Source organism: Kogia breviceps, chromosome 1, assembly GCF_026419965.1.
Source record: "Kogia breviceps isolate mKogBre1 chromosome 1, mKogBre1 haplotype 1, whole genome shotgun sequence".
In the NCBI taxonomy this organism is placed as follows: domain Eukaryota; kingdom Metazoa; phylum Chordata; class Mammalia; order Artiodactyla; family Physeteridae; genus Kogia; species Kogia breviceps.
In genome coordinates this window covers 26836160-26864158 of record NC_081310.1, presented here as the reverse complement: position 1 = coordinate 26864158, position 27999 = coordinate 26836160, and the positions used below count along the sequence as shown (strand labels likewise).

At 39.8% G+C, this 27999-nt stretch overlaps 1 long non-coding RNA gene across 2 annotated transcripts; it reads right to left on the bottom strand.

Moving 5' to 3' along the window:
• Positions 1 to 1280: 1280 nt before the first annotated feature.
• LOC136793511 (uncharacterized) lies at positions 1281 to 27944 on the bottom strand. 2 transcript variants are annotated; one of them, XR_010838925.1, is made up of 3 exons: positions 27497 to 27944; positions 26781 to 27018; positions 1281 to 1459 (listed from the first exon to the last, which is right to left on the bottom strand). It is a non-coding gene; the product is annotated as an uncharacterized lncRNA (long non-coding RNA). The 2 variants fall into 2 exon arrangements; XR_010838868.1 differs by lacking the exon at positions 1281 to 1459 and adding an exon at positions 23355 to 25261.
• Between the last annotated feature and the right edge of the window lie 55 nt (positions 27945 to 27999).

The window sequence follows — 27999 nt, the reverse complement described above, 5'->3', positions numbered from 1 at the left end:
CTGATTTGGGGGAATTCAGTACAGCTGGGAAATCGGGGAAGAAAATGGTGGTTCTGCAAGAAGAGGAAGAAGGGCTCTGGCAGCAGAAGTGGCAACTGAGGACTCTACTCAAGGAATCGCAGGTTTGATTGTTGAACCTATTAACGTTTGCCCTTTGTTTCTTGCCTCTTTTATTTCTTCTCTGTCATGAGCTAAAAATCCCAAATCCAACTGCCTACAGATACCCTGAAGAAAATTTTTTATCGAGATTGCTTTCTACCAGTCTCTACACACTTTTCCCAGGAACCTTGAGTCCTCTGTGGAAGCTGTTCCAGACCTTCTGCAGATCCAGTTGTGTTTTTCCCCCCTCTGGTCTCTACACAAAGGGGTATGCATATGTAGTAGTGAGAACTCTCTTCGTGTTAGCGATTCCAAGCGTAACTGTTGGGGTAGGAAAGTGGGTTTATGTGTTGGAGAATTTCTTCAAGGCCTTGGGGTGATTTTGAAGCTAAGAGCTCACATCTCCTAGTAAGACTTCAACACCTCCACTCCCTGCTTCACCCTCCTTTGTGCTGCTGCCTGAATCATGTGGGGGACACTTTCTTCTGCACAGATTGAGAGGGATCATGTGAGGGAAAATGAAGGTATTTTCATTTCTGTCTGCTGGACGCTTCAAGTTTTGAACCTTAAATCTTTGATTCAGATTTTAGGGTAAATGATGTTTTCCATGAACTGTCAGGATTCATTCATGGATTAATTGTTTTCAAAAAATATTTATCGATATCTGCTAATGTGCCATGGACTCTGCCAGACCCTGGGAATAGTGGTGAACAAAACAATCAGCCCCTGCCAGCACTTCAGTTTGGGGGTTATCTTTTCTGCACTGAAATTTTCAATTATTCCATGTAAGGAAATACTCTTAATATTCATGAGCCTTTCTGCCTTTCAGATCACAATTTAGAATTCTTCACGAAGTTTGCTTATAAACTTGGTTTACTTGCTTTGAAGTCCTTTATGAGAAAATTGTATGGCTGTCAACGTATTGTGTGAACTTGGGCTAACCACTTAACCTTTATAAGAATTAGTTTGTCTGTGAAATGGGAATAATAGTACCGAATCACAAGGTTATTGTCAGGATTAAAAGAGGTAATGTGCATTTTAGCACAATGAATAAAAGGAGCCTCAAAGAAGTTAAGCAACTTCTGAAGGTTACACAGCTAGTAAGTAGTTGAACCAGGTGTATGATTTAGCAATCTCTACAAAATGAAACCACTCCAAAACTCAAAGCAGTAAGCATTTATTATTGCTCAGAAGTCTATGAGTCAAACACCAGGTAGACGGCTCTTCTCATCCTGGCTGGCTCTCTCAACATGTGTGGGAGGTGACTGGCTGTATGTTGGTGGAGCCTATCCATTGCTGGGCAACTGGGCTCTACTCCGTGTGGTCTCTCATCTTTCAGCAGGCTGGTTCAGGCGCATTCCTGTTGCAGAAAGCCAAGAAAAGAGAGGGAGAGAAGGAAAGAGAGAGAGAGAGGCAAAAAGCTTCTTGAGACCTGGGCTCAGAACTGGTGTGACATCACTTCTGCCATATTCTATTGGCCAAAGCAAGTCACAAGGCTGGGCGAGATTCAGGGATGGAAGAGCTGCAGAGTCACACACTGCATTGGGCAAGAGTTCAGGGGAGCCATTAACTGGGGCATCAGTGCAATCAGCCTGCCTCAGCAGGACTCAGATGACTTCTGTTTGATTCTAAAACGGTACTCTTGCCTCCGTAGGATACTAACTATGAACACTCACACAGAACGTTGGTCCTTCTCACATCCTTCCCCAGTGTCTATGTGCTGCTGTAGCCCCACTCTCCGTTAGGTGAACAAAACACAATCATTCCCAACCTTAATCTGTTGATCTATCAAAGAATCTTGATTTTTGCATTGGTTTGGAAAATGAGTCTTCTATTTAAAAGTATTTTTAAAACTTACAAACCTTGTAAGAAGAAAGGTCTAAAAGCGATCCCCCCATCTTAGCAATATATACTTTATATACTGCTTAGATTAATTATAACAAGGTCATTGGTCATGATCAACATGTTAATTATCTCAGGAGAGTGAGAAAATTTGACCTGTGACAAACAGTATATAACTTCATATAAACAAGCACCATTCTCTACAACAAACATGCCCATAATAGATGCCGTTTTCTATAGCAAATAATGGTAGTCTTCAGGAAAGTTTACAGTCCTTGGGGGATAATTATAAACACACACCCACTTCTGAAGGAAAGTTCTTTTCCCTTCTCAAAAGGAAAATAAAACAAAAGTACACCAAAATTTTAAACCAGCTAGAAACTCTTATTTCCTGCCACAAACCAATTAAGTAAGGATAAATCTTACTTAAAAGTTTATCCTGGGGCTTCCCTGGTGGCGCAGTGGTTGAGAATCCGCCTGCCGATGCAGGGGACACGGGTTCGTGCCCTGGTCCGGGAAGATTCCCACATGCCGCAGAGCAACTAAGCCCGTGAGCCATGGCCGCTAGGCCTGCGCGTCCGGAGCCTGTGCTCCGCAACGGGAGAGGCTAGTTTATCCTACGTGGTTAGCATTCTATATTCTTTGTAACTCTAAGGTAACTGATTTGTAAATATTCCTAATCCCTCCCCTTTTCCTGTTAAAATATGATCCCCAGGATATAACATTTTAAAAGCACTTGTATCAGATTTTGCACTTCCAGCTTTCTTGCTAGAATATTGTTGTACCTAGTGACCCATGGTTTCTTTTAAAATTTTAATGAAAGCTGAATAAAAGTTTTGGGGGCTTTTACAATAGTTTTCCTTTACGTCTTGTAGTATATGCCATCTCACCAAGAATGTCTTCTCTTGTCTGTCCAGCACAAAGGACTGCATCAGGACTCACATTCTGCTTCCTGCATCATTTCAAGGCTTTTTTTCTCAGAATTCCTTCAGCTTTTATGCTGACAACTTTTGGCACTTAATCATGTATCACCAAGAAATTTTTACTGATTTCTAATATGTTTTGACTCATAACTTTTAGAAGAGAGGGAGTTTTCCCTGCATGCCTAGATACTCAATAAATTCATAGAATCATAGACTCTCAGGGCTAGAAGATACCCTAATGTTCATCGAGTGCAAATGCTTCCATAGTGCTTGCATTTCCCCTTTAAAACCTCCTACTAGTTGGTCACCCTCTAGGGATGGGGAACTCACTATCTCCCAAAGGAGATCATTTTGTTTTCAGACAGCTCTGATGGTTGGAGAGCAGAAATGTTACTCTCATGCTCCACTCCTCCTCTGCCACCATCCTTAACTATAATTTGCATCCCATGGGTCCAATTTTGTCCATCAGGGAAATACACAACGATCTAAGCTCTTTTCCTCCTGACAGATTTCAAACATCTCCAAACAACTGAGATCCCTTTTCCAGACTAAGTATCCCCCAATTTGTCTTTTTTTATGTAATAACGGCTTTGACTTCCTTTGTTGAGTCTTTTTACAGCTCAATTACAAACTAGTTCTTTGTGTTTTCCTTTCTTCTTTGAAGCTGGCTCCTCAAAACTCCCTTCTCCCTCAATAGCCTCTACCTCATAGCCTAGAACGCCTTCTCTCAAAAAATCTTCTTTTCCCCTAGCCCAGCCCAGTAAGGCACATTTTGGTCACTTCCTCCCGTCCTTGTTATCTTTAAAGGGAAGCAAAGAGCATTTTTTTATGGTAAAGTTGTTGCTTTCAAGCACTGTGGGAAGATACATGAAATAAAAATAAAAACTCTTAAAGTTACAAAAAAGTTAAGTCCTTAGATTTAAGGTCCCAAGTCCACCATTTTTGAGTCCTTTTGAGAAGGTAAAAGGAAGACTGGTTAATTGTCAGCCCACTATTTATTTCTAAAGGGGGGGCTCGTCAAGGTTCCCACTCCACTTCTGACCGCAGCTCAGAGAAGGCCATAATGAACCCATTCCTTCAAGAAGCATCTCTGCCCAGAACGTGAATCAGGCAAAGCAAGTGCCTCAGTGGTTAAATATCTAGAAGGGGTCCCAGATTGCAAACAATCTCCACTAGATTTGTCCTACTTTTGGAAGTCTATCTCCTTTTAACTTTTTATCTTCCTCCTTAGAGACCTTTTGTTGACTTCTGGGCATTTACGGATCAAAATTTTTCACCAAAGAAAAAGAGGATATATAGAACAAGAGTTCAAAAAGAATCAAGGCTAGAAATAGGGATCTGAGGAAAATAGTCCCCAGAAATAGTCAATGGCATATATTTGGTAATTGAAACAACAGAAATGATAGGATCTCCCTTGGAGAATTTATAGAAGAAAAGTGGGCTAGGAAACTTAGGGAACATCCATATTTGTAGAGCAGAAGGAGAAAATGTAACGGTCAGATAAGTGGTAAAAAAAAAAAAGTAAAAGGGTATAATGACAAGCAATCAGAGGAGAAGACAACTTGAGGGAGGAAGGAGTGGTCCATGTGTCAAATACTGCAGCGAGGTCAAATAGGATAAGGCATGAAATGTGTCCACTGGCTCACGAAAAATTCACCACCAGTGCCTCGGTAAGACAGAAACCAGACTGTGATGGGAGGTGAAGGTAGATACATTTCAGTTTGTCCTTGTCTTACTCAGAGTGTGTGACCCAAAACTGAACCTGATATTCCAAGCAGGGTCCGACTGGTGGCATAAAGTGAGATCATGTCCACTTTGACCAATTCACTCTGTGTCTGGTAATGAAGCTTCAGCCCACATTCAGTTATTCTTGGCAGTCCCACTTACTTCACCACTCCAATGACTCACATGGAAGTAGTCTGTTTAAACCTTATGTTATTTCCATATGTGGCAGAACTAATTCATGACTTCCCATCTCATGCTTTCGCAGCTGAGTTTCAAAACTAAGTTCAGAACCTCAGTCAGCTACAATTCACCTTATTAGTTTCAGTTCTTTATTCCAAACAATGAAATATTCTTTGTCCTAATTCTGTCATCCAACATATTAGCTATCCTCCTGGCATTATGGCATCCATAAATTTGATTTATTTTGGTGTTTCCATCTAAGTTATCAATAATGTCAAGTCCCAAGCATTCAGGCAAGGGCTGGGTGGAAGCTGGAAGATAATGGCTGGGTCCGAAGCCAATAACAAGTGTATAAACGCTGACACTAGCAGGTCTGAAGCCAGGGGAGTTAGTGACTGTGGTACTGAGGTTGTTCAAGGGGGTAAGGGCAGTGGATAAATCATGGAGCAGAAGCCAGGAACTGAGCCAAATCACAACCTAGATGAGCAGATTCAATACGAAGGACAAATCCAGCAGCTAGAGAAATTAAAAGAATATCTAAAGTTATAACAGGCTCAAGGGGGAAAGTGCATCTATAGACACTAATTTTTGGACTTCCAGGTGGCTTTTATTTCTTCTCTTCCATGTGCAAGGGTGTCTGTCCTTTAAAATTCTAAGGGTTTTTGATAAATAAAAATATGGTACAAGACAGGTCTTCTGGCTCTTTCCTAAGTAGCTTCTCTCCTGTGAAACGTTTTTTGGGTTGACCAGGTAACCAGCTACTACTAATTCACCTAACTCTACTGGTGTCTACTTCATATTTTTCTTTCTGTCCCCAAGGAGATGAAATTTTATAAGAAAAGTTAATGGGGAGCAAGAATAGTCAAGCAAAGGGGAGCAAGGGAAGGAAAAGAGAATGACTTTTCACTGGGGTTCCCATGTTGTATTTATTTTCCGTCCTGGAATTTCATCAAAGATTAGCATCAATATTACTTTTAACACATATTAGCAGAACTAAAATGAAAACAAGGCTGAGTGCCGGGGAGGATGCAGCTAGAACTCTCATACACTGCTGGAGGGAATGCAAAAAAGAGATGTCCACCTTAGAAAACAGTTTGGCAGTTTCTTGCAACGTTAAACATTCCCTTGCAATATGACCCAGTAATTCCATTCCTAGGTGTTTACTGAAGAGAAATAAAAACTCTTGTTCACACAAAAACCTGTATGCTGATGTCTGTAGTTGCTGTATTAATCATTGTCAAAAACTGGAAAACCTAAATGTCCTTCAGCTGGTGAATGAATGAATAAATTGGTACATTCATATAATAGACTACTACTCAACAATGAAAGGAATGCTCTACTGACATATACAGGAACATGGATGAGTCTCAAAATAATTAGGCAGAGTTAAAAAAAAGGATACATACTGTATGATTCCTTTTATACTACAATCTGGGAAAGGAAAAACTATAGGGATAAAAATAGGTCATTGCTTACCTGCAGGTGGGGTCGTGGGAGGGACTGACTATGAAGTGGCATGTGAGGGGATTTTAGAGGGTGATGGAACTATTCTATATCTTGATTACGGTGGTTGCTCCATGACTTTATGCATTTATCAATACTCATAAAACTGTGTACTGAAAAGGGCAGATTTTAATAGTATGTAAATTATACGTCAATAAAAGTGACTAAAAATATGTTTTAAGTGGCCCAAGTTTTCAACAATAAAGTAATTATTAAACATATTATGAAACATTTATGCAATAAAGCGTTACACAGTTTTTTTGAGTTTTGTTATACTTTTTCTCTGCCCAGTAGCTTATGAAGAGCCTTTACATGTGGGCAAAATTTCTCTGTTCCTAAGTTTGTGAAGTCACCAACTTGTTTTTCCACTTTCCCTCGCAGCTAGGGCATGGGTATGTGTTGTATGTTCCTCTAGTCAGATTCACTCTTTCAAAATTTCAATTCAAAACAGTAGTAAGAAAAAAGAGGTGTCCATGAAAAAAATCCATTCTGCTGAGGGTGGTAGGTTTTGGCAGAGAGGTGTCCAGCTCTCAGAGGGGCAGTGACAGAGGGGCTAGCAGCAGCGTTCGAACTCCAAAGTCAGTGGTGCAGTTAAATTCCTGAAGCATCCTGGTGCTCTAATTTGAGCTGTATATTCCTCAAGCCAGTTCTTGGGCCCTCCAAGAGATTAACGTATTTACACTGATTTAAACTTTAAATTAATTAATTTAATTAGCTAGAGTGTTGTTTGCAACCAAGAACCTCGAGTGATAGAACAGTCATTAAAAATTATGTTTACAACCAGAGCCTTACTAACATGAGCTGAGACTACATCATGGATATGGTGGCTTAGACCATCATGGAGAAATGTGACGTGTGCCTGGCAATGACTTCCATACCATGAGCACATGCAGGAGGTGCATGTCCTCACCGTTGGCAAGAAGCTCTACAACAAGGTACAACCTACATCACTCTTCTAATAAAATGGATTCCGAGTCTCCATTTAAACTGCAAGAAGAAGAGAGAGGAGAAAGAACTGTCTTCACCTACAGGTTTCCAAACTCATAGCTGCCTTGAACTTCAGAACACCGAGAAGAACCATTTAAATCTTTCTGATGAGCTATTTTATTTTCAATATATCTAGGGGTACCATCCTTGAAAAGAATCATTTATAAAGAGTTTGCAACAATGTAGGAGAGGCTTAGCCATGGTTTTGAGTTTAAAAAAAAAAAAATCACAAGGAAATTAAATATATATGTATAGGCAAAAAAGCCGGGAAGAAAATTTGCTGAAATGGAAACAGTGGCTTGGGCTGGCGAGATTTTAAATGGTTCTTATTGTCTTTCGCATCCGCCTCCCTTCTCCCCCTCCATGTTCCAAAATGAAGATGTCTTACTGTCAAAAATCAGAAAAACATGCATGTTTTGAAATATCTTAAATTTGAATTTAAATTCAGCAAAAATGTTCTCTGTTTTCCTAGAATCCCATAAATTAAGGGATTCTTTGGGTGCATTTACTCCTAGTCTTAAGCCCGTTGACTCCCATAACTGGGAATGATATATCAGCAAAAGGGAGAAAGTCACTGGAAACCTTTGCCAAGTTAAAATTGACCTCACAATAACCATTTGATGAGTACTGTTCTGAAAGGCTCCGCTGCTTCTTTTGAAGTTCTGATCTTGAAGCAAAGTTTCTTCATCAGAATCCCTAAGGTGATGTCCCGGCATCTGCCAGACCACCTTGCCAGCACTTTCTTCCCACCACGAAGAGCCAGGCGCCTGGGCGTGCACGATCTGACAGACTGTCCCGTGGGAAGTTAGGACCTCCTAGGTTCTATTTTTAGCCGTGTATTACTGAGGGATCCCCCAAGAGGTCTTACATGAGAGACAATTTATTTATGCCCATTACCGCTTGCTTGTTATGCCTTAAGGAATTGCAAATACGAAAGAGGTCACACTCATTAAAGCACAACGTGACATGCTATGAAAAACACAACATATGGTCACTTGAAGTCTGAAAAAATTGCTGAGTTTTAAATTTTTCATCCGAATATCCTTTGGTGTATAACCGTGTCCTTTCTGATTCGTTGAAAAATAAGGGTTTCTAGATCAAAACCACAGATGGAAACTTTCCCTTAGTGGGTAAAAAATGCCTGAAGATAAAGTTGCTAGACTCCATTAAACACATGGACACAACATTTTTTTTAACCTCTTGATTGGAGTATATTTGCTTTACAATGGTGTGTTAGTTTCTTCTTTATAACAAAGTGAATCAGTTATACGTACATATATGTTCCCATATCTCTTCCCTCTTGTATCTCCCTCCCTCCCACCCTCCCTATCCCACCCCTCTAGGTGGTCACAAACAACCTAGCTGATCTCCCTGTGCTATGCGGCTGCTTCCCACTAGCTATCCACCCTACGTTTGGTAGTGTATGTATGTCCATGCCACTCTCTCACTTCGTCACAGCTTACCCTTCCCCCTCCCCATATCCTCAAGTCCACGCTCTAGTAGGTCTGTGTGTTTATTCCCGTCTTACCCCTAGGTACTTCAGGACACAAAGCATTTTAAATACTTCTACATGAAAAAGATAATCTCCTAATCCCTCTTTAAAATTTAGTAAACCTATAAAATTTGTAGGGACACTCCTTTAAACGAAATATTTTTTTACTTCTAGTTATACAACGGCTATCATGGAAGCAGTAACCTTATTCCACTTAATTAAAACTGGTGACCCTGTATCAATTACACACAGCTGTACCTGAGACTCTATTGGGATTAATATTCGTTTGGAATCAGTAGCATTATAGTAAAATCCCCGAGAACAGGGATTATGCATTAAATTTTATGCTAGACCTTTTGCTAACTAAATTAGTGCTAAAATGTAAGGGATAAAGTTAATTGTGAAGTATGCAAAATTTGCTTTCTTCTCCTCTTTATTTGGAACTTTAATTCCCATCCCTAGGCCTTCAGCTAGGATTCGTTTTGCAGTACTTTTTCTCTTTGTAGTATTTTAGATGCACCAATAAGATATTAGTTACCAAATGCTAATCTTCCTGTCTCAGCAAATGCTATTTTGGATGCAAGTAACAAAATCCTACTCTAATTATGTAGGCAAAATGAAGAGAGTGGATTTTATGGTTAGAGAAGTATCTAGCTGGAACTAAAGAACCCCAAATCCATCAGGAGATAATGTCTCCATTTTTCCCGTCTCTGAGGCTACCCGATCTCCCAGTTTTGCCTCTCTGCTCATCTGCTCCATTATCATCTATCTGCAGAGTAGCTTTCTCCACTTTATAGGTAGGACTGTGACTATCTAATGGCCTCTGAGTTTATTTATCCCCATTTCTAAGAACCAGCAAAGACTATAATTTCTGGACCCAGTTTGCTTAGTTACCTTAGTATCCAAATCAGCGATAGCCAGGGGATAAGGTGACATAGCAGACATCTGGCCCAGAGCTTCCTATATTTATTTGAACACAGAACACTACCCACCCCCAGTCCCTGGCTCTGGGTAAGGGTATTGTGGGGTATACCCATTTATATCCTTCAAAAGAGAATTCCTCAAGATAAGCAGTTTGGGATGTTCTGATCTAACTTACTCCTTTAATTTTAGGGAGAGGCAAACATAGACCCAAAGAGATAAAATAACTTGCTTAAATTATCAAGATAATGGCAGAGTAGGGATTATGAGTAATGATTATTATTCAGTAATTAGTATGATTAGGGCTGAGTAATTTGACATGTTATACCTTCAACCCAACCTTGATACCAAGAAAAAGCATAATGGCTACCTGGGCCAAAAGTGAAGGTTGAAAGTTGACTATTTCCTTCCCCCCTCCTCAGCTAGTTTACAAGTTAAGGCTTTTTATCACAAGCAAGGCTATACTAGTGTCCTAAGGCTGCCATCACAGTTTCCACAAACTTGGTGGCTTAAAACAACAGAAACTTATTTTCTCACAGTTCTGGAAGCCAGAAGTTGGAAATCAAGGTGTCCGCAAGGCAGTGCCCCCTCTGAAGGCTCTAGGGGCAAAGCCTCCCTTGCCTCTTCCAGCTTCTGGTGGCTCCAGATGCTCTTTGGCTTGTGGCCACCCAACTCCAATCTCTGCTTCAGTTTTTACATGGCCTTCTCCTCTGTGTCTTCCGTTTCTTTTAAGGATGCTTATCATTGGCTTTAGGACCCACCAAAGATAATCCACAGATCCTTAATTTAATTACATCTGCAAAGACCCTTTATCCAAGTAAGCTCACATTCACAGGTTGCAGGGGTGAGGATATGAACATATCTCGTGGGGGCCACCATTCAAACCACTACAAAGACCTTATAAGGTACCATATAGTACTTAAAAACATCAAGAGGGTGGCAAAAGGGAAGGGATGAAAGGGTAATGGTTTGGTATTTTTCTTCTCAAAAATAAAGGATGCAGAATGGAGGAAGAAAATGTAGTAGAATTTCAAGAAAATACAGTATCCTATTTTCCAGGGTATCAAATTTACATTCCTAGATATTTACTAATTCATTAATTAATCTAACATTTGGGCCATGTTTTTCAACCTATCACACAAGTATGGTGTGATATGCTGTTTTTTGTTTGTAAAAAAATTTTCCTGACAAATAAATGGTTTGATAGTATGAGAGACAATTCACATCATACGAATTTTGCTACACCATCAAAAAAAATCATACTTTGAAAGGGCTTCATCAGTTTTCCCCTGGTGCTTCTCAATCCTTTGGTATTTAAATCACTCCTTTTGGAAGAAACTATTGTGTCCTAGAGACACCAGTGTTAAACTGAAAATGAAGTTAGTGCAGGCTAACATTTTTAGAGGTCAGTTCATTAGTGAATATTTTTATCTTATAATGACTCTTGCTTTTCTCCACAAACTTGTATCTATAGAGATTGAATATTCTGATAAAAGAACTTCTATTAACAAATGAGAATGTGTCAAACAAGTAAAGGGAACAGGAATTGCTCTGTTTGCTCTGGGGTGGAGTCGACTTGAGCTGGGGCAGATGAAGGGGGCATGATACTGTTTACAGTTACTTCTACAGTACCTCACACTTTTTAAGTTAAATTAAATGGTAAGACTCATATGGCAGGAAGGATAAGACTTATTTTAATTATGCGAAAGGAGAAAGTCTTAGAAGAAGTTGAAATTACAGAAAGCCAATATTCTTCCCACTGTAAAGAAAGGGTTTCTGATAGAATTGTCCATAAACGGAAAGAATCATCATGCAGAATAGTAAAACAGCCACCATTAGAAATTTTCCAACCCAAGGCCAATGACTCTGGGATACATTATCAGTGTCCTTCCATTGATTTGGGAAATGAGAGAGTATGGGGTGGGAGAGGCTGTTGGTTTAAAACTCTATAACCTTTGAATGAAGACAATGTGCCATTGTCTAGACTAGATCAATTCAAGCCTGGAAAAAGAGATTGTCTATCCTCTCCCTGATGTAGCTTCTAAATCAGCACTGTTCAATAGAAATATGGTATGAAATCATAATATAATTAAGATTCTTCTAGTAGTCACATTAAAGTGAAAAGAAACAGATCAAATTAGTGTTCAAAATATATTTTATTTAACCCGATGTATTTAAAATATTATTACTTAAACATGGAATCGATATGAAAAAATCATCAGATAGTCTACATTATTCTTTCATAACAGGTGTTTGAAATCCAGTAGATATTTACATTTATGGACTAACCACATTTCAAGTGCTTGACAGCCACACGTGGCTACTGGCTACCCTGTTGAATAGCACAGTTCTTGAATTTGCTGTTAATGAAATCACAAATCAGATTTCTGGGAGTTGGAAAAAACTTCATAAATGCATAAAAATGGTTCTGAAATCTAGGTTTCCTGGCATACTGGAGGAATGGAAGTGTTGGGAAAACATTTCGGATTCACACTTACTTGGGTGACTATTCTCATAATTTTCCTGCTTTCTTACAAAAACCTAATATTAAGTAAAGTAAATAACTTCGCAAACCACTACGTTTTCTTATTAACTTCCAACAGGATCCACCCTGCAAAAGTGAAACGGTAAATAACAGCCCTCTAGTACTTTTATGTTAATCCTACTATACTTAACTCTTTTATTCTTTTATTCCAGGAGCGACTGCAATTACTGATAATATAGCTTTTACTGCTTACTAGCTGTCTCTTCTCCCCACGGGATTTAAGTACTCTCAAGGGAAGCTGGTCTCGCAGTATTTCTAGTAACACACCGTCTCTATGCATCTTACACAGATGAGACAGGATAAGGAAAGTCATAAAGATAAGCTGGGCTACCTCTGTAACCAAACTTTCTCCAAGGCTCAGTCAAAATAATGTTTTTTAACACCTCTCCCAGGAGATTCTATTATTTATTCACAGTATTGGGGGATTTGACAGATAAACTATATATAATAAGCAAAATTAAAAGTAAAACAGGATTTTCCAGAGTTATCCTATTTCAGTTTTTAGTCTAAAAAACTCATACTTGCATCTGCAAGTATAATCATGACAATAAGAAACACCAAAGCAAGAGTCTGGCCCCCGACTGCCAAGTGTCTCCCAACATTTATTATCCTCTTCTCCTGTCCAGTAACAGAGTCTCCTGAGTTTAAGCTGGCCACATGGATGCTCAGTTAGAGGCTAAAAATCTCAGCCTTCCTTGCAGCTCTGTGTGACCAATTGAATAACTCCTTTCCGATGAGATGTGAGCCTCGGTGGTGTGTGCACCTTCCTGGTCACATTCCTTTATGAAGGGAACTGCTTGCCCTCCTCTCTCTCTTTCCCTTCATGGGAGCTGGAAGGTTTATATGATGCTGGTGAACCAGTTTCTACTGTTGAGATGCCTACCAGGGGACAGAATAACATCCTGAGTTCCTGAGTGACTTCGTGGAGTAGAATTGTCCATCAGGCCTGAATCACGCATCTGCTTCTGAATATTACCTGGGAGAGAAACAACTTTCTGTCTTGTATGAATCACTGTATCTGGCATCTATTTCTTACAGTCCCTTGGCTTATATCCTAATTAATAAAAGGGTTTACCATCAACACCACTATCATTTGAACTATGTTCAAAACTTTTGTCTGGGGGCTCCCCTGGTGGCGCAGTGGTTGAGAGTCCGCCTGCCGATGCAGGGGATACGGGTTCGTGCCCTGGTCCGGGAAGATCCCACGTGCCGCGGAGCGGCTGGGACCGTGAGCCATGGCCGCTGAGCCTGCGCGTCCGGAGCCTGTGCTCCGCAACGGGAGAGGCCACAACAGTGAGAGGTCCTCGTACCGCTAAAAACAAAACAAACTTTTGTCTACTTTTAAATTAACTTATTTATTTGGGGCTGTGTTGGGTCTTTGTTCCTCCGTATGGGTTTACTCTAGTTGCAGCGAGCGGGGGCTACTCTTCGTTGCGGCGCGCGGGCTTCTCGTTGCGGTGGCTTCTCTTGTTGCGGAGCACGGGCTCTAGGTGTGTGGGCTTCAGTAGTTGTGGCTCCTGGGCTCTAGAGTGCAGGCTCAGTAGTTGTGGTGCATGGGCTTGGTTGCTCCGCGGCATGTGGGATCTTCCCGGACCAGGGCTGGAACCCGTGTCCCCTGCATTGGCAGGCGGATTCTTAACCACTGCGCCACCAGGGAAGCCCTTGTCTATTATTTTTAACCATCTTTATACTATATGAGACTACATCCTTAAAAGACATAGGGACTTTTTTTTTTTAACTTATAAGAAAGGCTTCTATGACTACTTGCTTATGGGAGTGGTGGATGACTCTTAGTATTAAATGATATATACAGTGTTTATGAAATCTTTATAAACTTAAAAGGGTTGCAAATAAAAAGTCAGGATGTTAATCTCAAGCTAACAATCCACAATAGTAGTGGGTTAATGGTATTTCTGCAAACATTTTAGCCAGCTAATGTTTGTAGCCCACCTCCCGGGTGACATAATCCAGTCAACGTGCACTTGCTTCCAGAATAATCAGTTTTTCAGGCACTGTAGTATAGCAGGAGGGACAATGAAGTATACAGAGACATTATCTTTTCATTCACTCAATAGAAGGGGCTGTTTACTAAACAGCTTTAGAGCCAACTAAACCTGGCTCTAGTTATTTGGGAGACGGATTCAGTTCACCACTTAAAAGAGACTTTATAAAGTGGCCTCATAAGATCTTAACTGTCTAATTTCTTATATGTTTCATGTGTTAATGTGACAGCAAACATAATTAAACCTGCCATTGGCATCTCACTCTATTAATTTTTCTTTCACTGCTCTCAAATGATTTAATGGATATAATTTTTCTGTCAACATTTACTGAGTATCCACTGCATACAGAATACTCCTGAGGGAATTGGCAAGTAAGATAAGGACCTTTCAGTCCTTATCTCATTTGACCTTTCTGCCACATGGGACACTATTGACCACTCCCTCCATGAAACTTTCTCATCCTTTGACTTCTGTGACTCTTTCCGAATTTTCTGATCTTTTCTTTGCTGTTCTTCCACTTCTTAAATGTTGGAGATCCCTGGTGTTTCTTCCTGAACCTTTTCTTTTCACCCTTCATTCTTAGCCTTTTTGGAGTCACGAATTCCTTGGAGAATGTGATGAAATACGTCCTGTGGGGAGGGCTTGTTGCATATAATTTTAGGATTGCATGGACATCCTGAAGCACCTGGTGACTCCCTGTGGGTCCTTACCCTTCAGGTGAAGAACCACTTTTCTATGGCTTGAACTGCTACCTATGGTGCTTGATGACTCTCAAATCTTTTATATTTAGCTGGGCTCTCTCCAGACCCATACATCCAGCTTCTTCATGCATTCCTTCACTTGGATGTCAAATCGGTACCTTAAACTCAAACTCAGCATGTCCCTTTTGAACTTACCATCTGTCACTCTCTCCCCAATTGCCCCTCATCCTATGGTTTCCGTTTTGGTGAGTGGCACCACCATTCAATAAATTGCTCAAGTTGTAAAGAAATAAAAGCATCAACCCTGATTACTACCTCTGAAAAAGAGTTTGTCGAATGACTAAAAGAATGGAAAGATGGATCAAATATGATGAAGGCAACAGAGGATAACTATTGAGGATGATATAATGAGACTTATGTTCAGCTGTACAAATGAGTGCTAAAGGCTGGCTTAATTAAGCAAAGTCTTCAACCAAATGAATATGAATTTTTTAAGCACCTATTAGGGTGAGGCACTGATTTCATTAAGGATTAGACTTTAACAATATCTTCAAGGAAATTAGGAGTATGGTTTGTCAGAAAAGAGTAATCTCAGTATTTCAAATGAGATAAATATTATTTACTTAAATCCAATTAATCTTACCTCATGGCCAAGAAATGCTAAATTATTAATAGCTTCTTTAGGTCCTTATTATGATACTTCCAAAGATTTCATCATAGTTTGCACATAGCAGCTATGACAATGGATACTCAAGGAAATGGGACACTTCTGGGAGTTTAAGATCATTAGATTTGGCAGCTTTGCCTCCCTGAACTCCCTAAGCTCTTTATTTGCCCTTCTCTGATGGCACTTATTTTCTGTTTCATTTTATAATGATTTGTGGCCTTCTCTTATCTCTCTTAGACAGGTCCCCCCGGCACCGCTCTGCCCAAAGACTCTGTGCTTACCCAATTTTGTGTCTTATATCTGGAAGGCGAACAGAAAATGTTGAGTCAATGAATGTTTTTCAATGTCAAAAACCCATTTAAAGATAATATCAAATGTCCTATAAGTCAAGGAAATTGTGTTACCATTGGTGTTATAAAGTTTGTCATGTTTTCCAATATGAGAGCCGCATGTGGAACAATTAAGCAAGTTACAGATGTTTGTTTTAGTACTTTAAGGCAGCGGGGAACATGCTAACCCATTTTAGAAAGTTTGTCATGAAGCAAGGAATTGGCTGGTTGAATGCCTCCTCCAGGGCCAGACTGCGTGCCTTTGAAACCTGGCTTTGCCATTCAATGGCTGGGAGACTGAGGGCCTCTTGGTGTCTTACTTTCCTCATCTGGAAAATGAGCATCGTAATAGTACTTACTTCACAGAATTGTAAAAAGGACAAAAAATAACGTATACACACAATGCACACAGAATGGTGTTCAAGTTCATTAGACACTAGCCATCATTTTTTTACAATCCCAACAAGAAGAAAGGGGGGGGGGATCATGATCACGTTATTAGATTAGAAAAGAATGAGATTTTCTTATTTGGATGTATGATATAGACAAGATCTGTCCTATCTTCGCAGCTCGAAACACTCCCAGGACCCCCGCCTTGACCATGACACCACAAATGCCCAGTGGGTATTTTTAAGATGTAGGTAAGAGTTGAAACACATTTTATTATCAATCAAATAGGTGTAAATTTCACACGAACCATGTTCTATCCTTTTTAACGTTCCCTACTCAAAAGACTCATTTCCCCTCCAAGACCAAGGTAACAGATTTTACTGTGTGGTTGTCTCCTTCTCCCATCTTCCCCACCCTTTACCCCCAACGGTTTCCTAGAATTTAAAGAAAGAGCCTGAATCTGACCAAGGCCACAATGCAAAGAATTAATCAGTGAATCCCAAGTTGTCTAGTTGGTCTTGTTGGCCTTCTAGAATGTTCTCAATCTGCCATTGCTGCCAGCCCACTGTTGGCAAGACTTCAGGCAATATCAGAGGTGGGAAGAGGGTGTGGCTGCCACTTAACCTTAGTGCAGAAGCTACAAAGAATAGTACACTTCAGAGAGGGGACCATTAGAAACACTGAAACAATAGCCTCTGATAGTCAACCCAGTCATGGGATGATGAGTGACAGAGGGCTGCCTTTGCCTCACACAAGAGCGCTTCTCAGTTCTGGAGGCCCGCTCACTGTGGGATCATGTGGCGATGTGTCTCTGCCATGGGGAACCCACTGATGAGCAAAGGCCAGCATTTCTCAACCCATATACATCCACAGATGGCTGTATTTATCTTGTAAGAAACGGTCATGGCAGGGTAAGGAATTTTAGTATTGCTTAGAGAAGGAATGCGCTGAGACAATTTTCAAGGAATCCTGGAGAAGTGCTTTCTAGTTCCCACAACTGAGGTAAATCTAATTCTATACCGAAGATGCGTGTGTGTGTGTGTGTGTGTGTGTGTGTGTGTGTGTGTGTGTGTTGAGGTAAAACTGACACATAGCATTAGTTTCAAGTGACAATGTAATGCTTCAATATTTGTATATATTGCAAAATGACCACCACAATAAGTCTAGTTAACATCTGTCACCACAGTTACAAAATTTTTCCTTGTGATGAGAACTTTTAAGATCACTCCCTTAGCAACGTTCAAAATATGGAATACAGTATTATTAACTACAGTCATGTTGTACATTACATCCCCATTACATTTATTTTATAACTGAAAGCTTGTAACCAAAGGTATGATTTTTAAATTATGCCTAAGGTGGTAAAAACTGGGTGCAATTTTTTTTCTCTTTTAGTAAGGGTAAACGGAAACAGACAAGACAGACACCAAATTTATTCAATATGAATGTTCTTGGGCAAACACGGTTGAAAATATAGCTTAACTCCAATAATGGTCTTATTCTTTTTCCCATAATTTTCATCACATTTTATAATCAGCTACTTCAGTCTGTCCAATTTCTTGGTGACTCATTATTACATCTTTCTTAGTAAAGGAGGAGACTTGTATTTCCTGTTAGAGGATTTTCTTTTCCTGAATTTGTGCCACCTAATTATACTGTTTTTTTCTCCCTTTTATTCAAAATAGCCTAATGGGGCAAGAAAAAGCCAAGCCAGGAGCACTTGCTGTGGTGTGTTCATACATCTGAGAGAATCTGACACAGTTGGGGAATGGAGATCCCTGGATTTTGAGGGCCATGTAATACAGTTTGGATGATTATATGTTATTATTTAAACTGGGACAGTTTTGAAAATGAAAGGGGGCAATAATCAGATAGGATAATAGGATAATGCTGTAAATCAAGACTGTCACAGGCAAACCAGAATTTAGGGTCAACCTAATATGGTAGAAATGGTCTGGACTTATATCCAAATCTTGACTGTACCATTTCCCTGCTTGTGACCTGTGCAAAGTGATATAACCTCTCTGAACTTCATTTTCTACATCAGTAAAACAAGGATAATAATTCTCATGTGTTAAGGGCGGGGGGAATGTTCCTGGTGTACTATATATCCTTTGTAAATATTATCATGATGATGTCTGCCTGTATATCTAAAATTCTTTACCACAGATAGTATGATATTATGAATGGATTAGGTTAAATTGCACTTGAGGTGCAGTCAGTTGCCCCATCACAAATCCCCACTCCTGGATGGCAGCCAGAGATCTCATCAGGGAGACTCCCTATAGAGGTGGGTACTACAAGTACATTTCTCCATCTTATCTCTATTAACACTAAAGACCATTCTATTTATTTTATTTTTTTAAATTTTTATTTTATTTTATTTTATTTTTTTAACATCTTTATTTGAGTATAACTGTTTTACAATAGTGTGTTAGTTTCTCCTTTACAACAAAGTGAATCAGTTATACATATACATATGTTCCCATAACTCTTCCCTCTTGTGTCACCCTCCCTTCCACCCTCCCTATCCCACCCCTCTAGGTGGTCAAAAAGCACAGAGGTGAACTCCCTGTGCTATGCTGCAGCTTCCCACTAGCTATCTAATTTACATTTGGTAGTGTGTATATGTCCCTGCCACTCTCTCATATCGTCACAGCTTACCCTTCCCCCTCCCCATATCCTCAAGTCCATGCTCTAGTAGGTCTGTGTTTTATTCCCATCCTACCACTAATCTCTTCATGACTTTTTTTTTTTTTTTAGATTCCATATATATGTGTTAGCTTACGGTATTTGTTTTTATCCTTCTGACTTACTTCACTCTGTATGACAGATTCCAGGTCTATCCACCTCATTACAAATAACTCAGTTTCATTTCTTTTTATGGCTGAGTAATATTCCATTGTATATATGTGCCACATCTTCCTTATCCAGTCATCTGTTGATGGACACTTAGGTTGCTTCCATGTCCTGGCTAAGGACCATTCTATTTAATATAACAAATGTCAAAAATGAATTTTCATTGTTGAAATTAATGGTTAGTCATCATAATGAATGTTAGAAATAGTCTCTCATTGATAGAATTTGTGATTTCCAAGATATACAGACTAGCTAAAATATTTTAGAGGTACTCCCAACCCTGGCATGAAAGTTGTAGAAAGCTGGACCATTAGAAATGGTGTGGGGGATGAAGGGATTCCAGTTGGTTGATGCTTACTAAAAGGATGATAGAATCCTGGCTCTGGAATATTGTTCATATGCCTCCAGTGAATCTTTCATGCAAGGTCATGATTACAGAATCCAAAAGGACCAAGACCTGGCATTTCATCAGACTCACAGAACAGGTGGTATATGTTAACTTGTCTCTGCTTGCTAAACAAATGTTTAACAAATGTCTGTATGACAGAAACTGGCCTAAATCTTGGTTTAATAATAAACTGGCTATGAGGTTGTCAGATCAAACAAACAGGTTGTCAAAATCCTGATTCCTATATTTTGGTTGCTATCACTATCTACCAAAAATAAGCCAGCAGTTTTGCATAATTAAATTATTTGCAAGTTATTTGCCCCTTCTTAACCACTGACCACTAATGTGATTCCACAGCTAGAACTTCAGCCTATCTCTGTTGGCCATATGGAATGAAAAAACAAAACAAAATGAAAAACTGAGTCTTAGAGAAACTGACTTTCATAGAATGGTAAATGGAAGATCCAGGTCGAGAACTCAAGTCATGTGATTTGAAGTTCAATGCTCAGCAGTGGGCACAAAACAAGTGTGTGTGTGTGTGTGTGTGTGTGTGTGTGTGTGTGTGTGTGTGTGACACACACATCCATGTCAGATGAAGAGGAGGAATAGGAAGGAAAGGGAAGTGACGTGAGGGGACATGGAGAAAAACCAGAAAAAAATTAGATATTAGAATGCGGTGCCCTGGGACCCCAAAGAGGATGCTAAAATTGAGTTTAAGCCCCCAAAGACGGGATAGGAAAGCTCTGAAGATATTTGTTCAAGAGCTAGTTCTATAAATAATAAGAGAGTCCATTAGAAAACAAACTTATGGTTACCAAAGGGGAAAGGTGGAGGTGAGGGATAAATTAGGAGTTTGGGATTAACATACACACACTACTATATATAAAATACATAATCAACAGGACCTACTGTATAGCACAGGGAACTCTACTCAATACTCTGTACTAACCTATAATGGAAAAGAATCTGAAAAAGAATAGATACGTGTATATGTATAACTGAATCACTTTGCTGTACACATGAAACTAACACAACATTGTAAATCAACTATACTCCAATATAAAATAAAATTTTTTTTAAAGTACAAAAGCCATTAATCTTCAGCAGTGGACTAAGAATAGTTCATTTGCACCCTTGAATCCTAGTCTCAAAATGGCAAATTTTCTACTCCATAATAATGAGAATATCAATAGCTATTATTTATTGAGCTCTTTCAAACTGTGCTAAATATTTTACACACATCATCTTCACATCTTCACAACACCCTGATAATGAAGGTATTACAACAATTAAACAGTTAAATCCTCCTAAAAAATGCTGGGGTAGGTACTATTATCCCATTTTACAAATAAGGAAACTAAGGCACAAAAAGTTGTGTAATTTGCATACGATAACATGGCTAATAAGCAGCAGAGCTGGCTCAGAGTCACCATTAAGCTACCAATGCAAGCTGTGCAGAATGTTGTTGAATGGTGCTGACTTAAAACCTTGTGGCCAGACTAACACGTGAAGTAGAAACTAAATTGGTAGTACAAAATGTGGACTTAGGAGAGGGGCCAAAGGCAAGATGCAGTTGCTTGTGAAGAGCCATGTGACTTGGAGTTGTTTCTGATACATGAAGTACATGAAAAATGGCTACTGAATGAGAGACACAAACACAAGGGTGAGATCAACCTTAAACATGCCGTAGGAGAAAAAGCTCTTGCCTGAGAGAGCTGGTGCAGGTGCCACTGACAGAAGCGAGATAATAATCTGAAGCTGAAGCAATGTGGAAGATCTCAACTCTGACTGAGAGGCGGAAAAAGCCCTGGGGACATCTCTGGGGGTAGTGAATCATTCAAATTTCCCATTCTCTTTCTTGGAATTTAGAAACCCCAGTCAGAGAGCCAATAATGGAGTCAGTCCACAACATTCACCGAGTACCTTTTTCATGAAGTACTCTTTGGTTGTAAATGTAGAATAAGTACTGTCTTTATTTAATGTTTGCAAGACTGAGTTCTCAGGAAGAAAAATGTTCTGTAAACTCCATACATTCTCAAATAACAGGAAAAGCAATTTGAAGAATGACAAAATCACCACTCCCAAATTCTACACTAGAGTTTTAGGAGTAATAAGTTCTGTCATACTAAAGAATTCAAGTCATTTAGGACCTGCTGCTATAGGTCGGTCTCACACAAATGGTCTCAGCCTCCTGGGACAATTTCTCAGCCATAATATTAAAGTGGAGACTTTCCTTTATGTTTGTGAATCCATATGATTCTAACCAGGGCTCCAACCCCTCCTTACTTCCTGATTCATCCACGCAAGCAAGTAAAGAGAACACCAGGTGAGCATACATATTTACATAAGCTGAAAGGCTGTGCAAGCAAACTCTTATCAGGTTAATGGGCATTTTATAAATGGCTCTTATTTCCTACCATTTTTAATGGGCTTAATGAATCTAAAATCTCTTCCATAGTCTTTAAAAGTCCTTATAGCTATTCTCGTTAATGCTTTCCACCAGTGTTTTTCCTGTTTAACACACCAAAGTCTCTTGTTTAACTCCTATATGCATTTTTAAAAACACCTTTATTGGGGTATAATTGCTTTACAGTGTGGTGTTAGTTTCTGCTGTACAACAAAGTGAATCACCTAAATGCATACGTATATCCCCATATCCCCTCCCTCTTGAGTCTCCCTCCCACCCTCCCTATCCCACACCTCTAAGTGGTTGCAAAGCACCAAGCTGATCTCTCTGTGCCTTGCAGCTGCTTCCCACTAGCTACCTATTTTACATTTGGTAGTGTATATATGTCCATGCCACTCTCTGACTTTATCCCAGCTTATCCATCCCCCTCCCCGTGTCCTCAAGTCCATTCTCTATGTCTGTGTCTTTACTCCTGTCCTGCCCCTAGGTTCATAAGAATCATTTTTTTTTTAGATTCCATATATATGTGTTAGCATATGGTATTTTTCTGTTTCTGACTTCACTCTGTATGACAGACTCTAGGTCCATCCACCTCACTACAAATAACTCAATTTCATTTCTTTTTATGGCTGAGTAATATTCCATTGTATATATGTGCCACATCTTCTTTATCCATTCATCTGTTGATGGACACTTAGCTTGCTTCCATGTCCTGGCTATTGTAAACAGTGCTGCAATGAACATTGTGGTACATGACTCTTTTTGAATTATGGTTTTCTCAGGTTATATGCCCAGTAGTGGGATTGCTGGGTAATATGGTAGTTCTATTTTAAGTTTTTTAAGGAACCTCCATACTGTTCTCCAAAGTGGCTGCATCAATATATATTCCCACCAACAGTGCAAGAGGGTTCCCTTTTCTCCACACCCTCTCCAGCATTTATTGTTTATAGATTTTTTGATGATGGCCAATCTTACTGGTGTGAGATGATATCTCATTGTAGTTTTGATTTGCATTTCTCTAATGATTAATGATGTTGAGCATTCTTTCATGTGTTTGTTGACAATCTGTATATCTTCTTCGGAGAAATGTCTATTTAGTTCTTCTGCCCATTTTTGGATTGGGTTGTTTATTTTTTTGTTATTGAGCTGCATGAGTTGCTTATAAATTTTGGAGATTAATCCTTTGTCAGTTGCTTCATTTGCAAATATTTTCTCCCATTCTGAGGGTTGTCTTTTGGTCTTGTTTATGGTATCCTTTGCTGTGCAAAAGCTTTTAAGTTTCATTAGGTCCCATTTGTTTATTTTTGTTTTTATTTCCATTTCTCTAGGAGATGGGTCAAAAAGAATCTTGCTGTGATTTATGTCATAGAGTGTTCTGCCTATGTTTTCCTCTAAGAGTTTGATAGTGTCTGGCCTTACATTTAGGTCTTTAAACCATTTTGAGTTTATTTTTGTGTGTGGTGTTAGGGAGTGTTCTAATTTCATTCTTTTACATGTAGCTGTCCAGTTTTCCCAGCACCACTTATTGAAGAAGCTGTCTTTTCTCCATTGTATACTCTTGCCTCCTTTATCAAAGATAAGGTGACCATACGTGTGTGGGTTTATCTCTGGGCTTTCTATCCTGTTCCATTGATCTATATTTCTGTTTTTTTGCCAGTATCATACTGTCTTGATTACTGTAGCTTTGTAGTATAGTGTGAAGTCCAGGAGCCTGATTCCTCCAGCTCCATTTTCTTTCTCAAGATTGTTTTGGCTATTTGGGGTCTTCTGTGTTTCCATACAAAATGTGAAATTTTTTGTTCTACTTCTGTGAAAAATGCCGTTGGTAGTTTGATAGAGATTGCTTTGAATCTGTAGGTTGCTTTGGGTAGTACAGTCATTTTCACAATGTTGATTCTTCCAATCCAAGAACATGGTATATCTCTCCATCTGTTTGTATCTTCTTTAATTTTTTTCATCAGTGTCTTATAGTTTTCTGCATACAGGTCTTTTGTCTCCTTAGGTAGGTTTATTCCTAGGTATTTTATTCTTTTTGTTGCAATGGTAAATGGGAATGTTTCCTTCATTTCTCTTTCAGATTTTTCATCATTAGTGTATAGGAATGCAAGAGATTTCTGTGCATTAATTTTGTATTCTGCTGCTTTACCGAATTCATTGGTTAGCTCTAGTAGTTTTGTGGTAGCATCTTTAGGATTCTCTATGTATAGTATCATGTCATCTGCAAACAGTGACAGTTTTACTTCTTCTTTTCCGATTTGTATTCCTTTTATTTCTTTTTCCTCTCTGATTGCTGTGGCTAAAATTTCCAAAACTATGTTGAATAATAGTGGTGAGAGCGGGCAACCTTGTCTTGTTCCTGATCTTAGTGGAAATGGTTTCAGTTTTTCACCATTGAGAACGATGTTGGCTGTGGGTTTGTCACATATGGCCTTTGTTATGTTTAGGTAGATTCCCTCTATTCCTACTTTCTGGAGAGTTTTTATCATAAACGGGTGATGAATTTTGTCAAAAGCTTTTGCTGCATCTATTGAGATGATCATATGATTTTTACCCTTCAATTTGTTAATATGGTGTATCACATTGATTGATTTGCATATATTGACGAATCCTTGCATTCCTGGGATAAACCCCACTTGATCATGGTGTATGATCCTTTTAATGTTCTGTTGGATCCTGTTTGCTAGTATTTTGTTGAGGATTTTTGCATCTATGTTCACCAGAGATATTGGCCTATAGTTTTTTTGTGTGACATCTTTGGTATCAGGGTGACGGTGGCCTTGTAGAATGAGTTTGGGAGTGTCTCTCCCTCTGCTATATTTTGGAGGAGTTTGAGAAGGATAGGTGTTAGCTCTTCTCTAAATGTTTGATAGAATTTGCCTGGGAAGCCATCTGGTCCTGGGCTTTTGTTTGTTGGAAGATTTTAAATCTCAGTTTTCAATTTCAGTGCTTGTAACCGGTCTGCTTATATTTTCTATTTCTTCCTGGTTCAGAATCGGAAGGTTGTGCTTCCTGTATGCATTTTATCACTAAGTATATAAGTTCTAAAATACCGTGTGTAGGTTTTGAAATAATGAATGTCAAACTTTCCGGGTGTTCACAAATTGCCAGTTAGCTAAGAATTTCTATTATTTCTAGTAAGGGGTTTAAACGGGTTCTTTTTTGAAATGCACTTTGTGAATATATTTTTATGTCACTTCCACGGGCTTCACTTTATATACGTTAACTTGCAATGCTTTTTAGGCCACAGCTTTTATCCTTATGGTTTTGCAGAGATTAGTGAAAAATGGACTCAACCATTGGCTAGAAATTGAATTTCAGTAAGAGAGAAAAAGATGCTTATTATTTAGTTAGTCAACAAAGAATATGTTCTGTGTTCTCATTATACACCTTTAAAATGCAGTGGTAGCTTAAAAACAAATAAGCCAAGGGGGGAAAAAATAAACCAGAAAATGCTACACATTAAAAGCCAGTACTTTTTCTTTTTGAGAACATTGTTTCTCAGTGACAGTTACTAGTCAATATTGACTTCTTATAAAGGATTGGAACATCAGGAAGGCAAAGAAAATTGAGTTATTGCCAGTAATTCACTACAAATAATTGACCACATTTCAATATAACTGAAGGTCGCTGACTGTTTTTCTATTTTCTTTGTTCCTAGTTTTCAAATTCTGAATGATTCATGTTGACCTTTAGCTTGCCATGTTCTCTGTGCCAGAGCCAAGAACAATCCACAGGTAGTATTTACTTAGCTAATTTCATCATTAAAGCTGCCAAAGAGGATCCAGGATGGAACCAACATAGGGTTGCAGGTCTGTACAAAGAGTAAAATTAAATATTGTACAGAAATGACCTCATGTGTTTTCACAGCCTCCATGTAAGTAGATAAAAACTATTATTCCCACTTTATAGATATGGAAACTGAAGGGATAATAAAACAGATAACTATACCCAACATTTATTGAGCATCTATAATATGAGAGGCACAGTGCTGAGTTTTGGAACATACATATAAATAAGCTAAAGTCAATACCCTGCATGCAGTCACAATCTAGTGGACATGGCTGACTGTGAAAAACACAATAATAAGGACACAGAATACAATGGGAGGATGATGTCTAATGGCTGGAAGGTTTGGGAAGGATTTTGTGGAGGTGGAATCTGAGCAGAGACTTAATGGGTAGTGAGTATTCTACAGACAAAGATGGTGGGACAGCAGAGGGGATGGTAACAGCAAAGGCATAGAAAGGATATAGTATGAGAATCTGTTAGTTTTCTCATAGGACTTGAGTGCAGGGCAGGGGTAGAAGGGAGATAACGTGTTCAGAGGATTTGTAGATGTCCTTGAATGCCAACTCTGGTAGCAATGTAGAGAAAAGTTAGGGTGGCAAGGAGATAATTTAGGAGGCTATTGTGATGGTTCAGGAAAGAGGTAATGGAGGCTTGAGCTGAGCAGAAGCAGGAGTAGAAAGGTAGTGACAGCACAAGTAGAATCTATGTAATTGTCAAGTGACTGGGCAGAGACTGTGAAGGAGGAGGATGAGTTGAAGATGATTCTGACATACTGAGTCAGTTAACATTATTACATTTGAGCTTACCCTTGGGCCAGACAGAAGGGAATTTCTATTGGGGAGGTGGAAATGTGGGTCTGGAGATCAGGACAGATACTGAGTTAGAAATCAACCACAGGGATATGATGGTTGAATCCATGAGTGGAAGAAATCACCAAGGAATAGAGTACAAAGAGAAAACCGACAAAAAGAAAACATTAAAATTTTAAGACAGAGAGGGGTAATGAAGGCAGAGGAGTCATAGGTGTCACCTGAATGGTCGGTCTGAGAGGGAAGCAGAGGATGTAAGATGATAGAAATCAAGGAAGGGGCTTCCCTGGTGGCGCAGTGGTTGAGAATCCGTCTGCCGATGCAGGGGACACGGGTTCGTGCCCCGGTCTGGGAAGATCCCACATGCCGCAGAGCGGCTGGGCCCGTGAGCCATGGCCGCTGAGCCTGCGCGTCCGGAGCCTGTGCTCCGCAAAGGGAGAGGCCACAACAGTGAGAGGCCTGCGTACCACACAAAAAAATAAAAAATTAAAAAAATTTAAAAAAAAAAGAAATCAAGGAAGAATAGCTGAGCTGCTGAGGGTTAAGAGTAAGCGATTTCCTGTGGTCACAGAGGTCACGCCCAAGCTCCTAAACTCTGCACCTACCTACTGAATTATCACACAAGAAAAACAGTGTGGTTTTTCAAGAGGATTTTACTCCTCATTCTGCCTCGGCCATCAAAATTAATTGCAAGTTACAATTTTCATTAAACCTTCTTTGCAGCTCACACTACTTTCCTTACATTGAGCTTTCTAGATGACTATTATTAATCAAGTACGAGGCCCCCCGTGCCCTCCTTCACTCTTGTGATTACATGCAAGGGCTTCCAAGTCACAGAGCCTGGTTGGAATCTAACCCAGCAGCGTGACGAGGCTCATTACCTAACTTCTCTGGCCTCGGTTTCCTCGTTTGCAAAAATGGGGGCGGTGGTACTCACCTATTAAGAGTTGAGAAGAGTGCATGAGAGAATGCAAGTAAAACTCTCAGCACATTGCCGTCAAAGGCTCAATTCATTTTTGCTGTTACAGTATTGAAATCTCCCTGAAGGTAGAAGACTACTCCAGTAGGACTACTTTTCCCTAAGGCGTGAAGCACTGACCTGAGGCCGTCGGAGCCTCATCCTGCCAGCCCTCAGCGAATCGCATACGCAGGAAGAGGGATAAAGAGCTGACGGGCTCTCCGGGACTCGGCAGCCCACGGAGTGGGGCGGCTGGCTGCAGGGAGCCGGGGGAGGAAGGATCGCAGGAACCGCCCGAGACCCTCGGGGGACCACACGTCACAGGGTGCAGCGCGCCCACCCAGAGTGGAAATTTTAGCCCGGTGGAGTCGGATTGCGAGACAGCCACGGAGGAAGCAGTGCACGCTGGGAGCGGTAGTTTTCAGGCCTCAAGTTCACGGGTCGGAGGATGGCCGAGGCGAAAGGTCCCTCCCCGGTCCCGC